This window comes from Zootoca vivipara, chromosome 3 (assembly GCF_965207765.1).
Source record: "Zootoca vivipara chromosome 3, rZooViv2.hap1.1, whole genome shotgun sequence".
NCBI lineage: Eukaryota > Metazoa > Chordata > Lepidosauria > Squamata > Lacertidae > Zootoca > Zootoca vivipara.
In genome coordinates, this window is record NC_142586.1 from 50,205,740 (window position 1) to 50,206,961 (window position 1,222).

Genomic DNA, 1,222 nt, shown 5'->3' on the forward strand with positions numbered 1-1,222 from the left:
GGTCCCGCCTCTTCCAGCAGTGACTGGTGCCACCCGGAGGAACCACCCTGAAACGGGGGGGGGGAGAGAGAGAATGCTCTAGCGCCCCCCTTTCGCAGTCACGGAAGCTCTGTTTCGACTTTAAACCGCTCTGTAACGCGTCGCCCCCTTCCTTGGATGCTTCGGATTGTAAATTGCTAAGGCTTCCGGTTAATGGGAGGAAACGAAGAGCGGTCAGCCCCTCCCCCCCTGGGCAGAGTCGCAATGGTACAGGCCATTCTGGTTAGACTCTCTGCAGGGCGCGTGCGCATAAGCATCTGCTCTGTTCTTGCTTGTATGGGCTATGACCACGAGAGCGTTGGCTCCGCCCCAACTCCTTTCTTCTTAGGCCTCCACCAAAAAACCCCACAACCTCTCTCGCTTTTACTAATAGAGATTTTGCGATGTCTGAAATAAGGGTGGAATGATACAGAGGAGAACAGGGCAATGTCCTAGCAACTGCTGCTACTTAGGGGTCTAAAATGGATAAATGACAATATTATCAATCTTCACACATTCGGTTTCATCAGCAGGCAAGCCAAAATACTTGGGTTTTGGCCTAGGCTACCAAATGGTGGGGGAACGCGGGTGGCACTGTGGTCTAAACCACTGAGCCGAAGGCTTGCCGATTGGAAGGTCGGTGGTTCAAATCCCCGCGGCGGGGTAAGCTCCTGTTGTTCAGTCCCAGCTCCTGCCAACCTAGCAGTTGGAAAGCACGTCAAAGTGCAAGTAGATAAATAGGTACCGCTCTGGCGGGAAGGTAAACAGTGTTTTCATGCACTGTTCTGGTTTCGCCAGAAGCAGCTTAGTCATGCTGGCCACATGACCCAGAAAAACTGACTGTGGACAAACGTCGGCTCCCTCGACCAGTAATGCGAGATGAGCGCCGCAACCCCAGAGTCGTTCGTGACTGGACTTAACTGTCAGGGGTCCTTTACCTTTACCTTCCCCCCCTTTTTTTAACCAAATGGTGGTATTCAGGACAATCCAAAGTATGGTGATCAGTCATAGTGAATACAGATACCTACTCTGGGACTGCCAGCAGGCCTGCTAGGACGCAGAAGCAGCAGTGGCAGAAACGACTTGCCATGACTGTGGTATGGGTCAGCAGTAGCGGCGACAACCTGCAGGGCTGAGATGGCGGCAGTAACAGCGGCAGCCTGTGGGGCCTCATGGTGGTAATAGGGAGTGATAGCACCCTGCA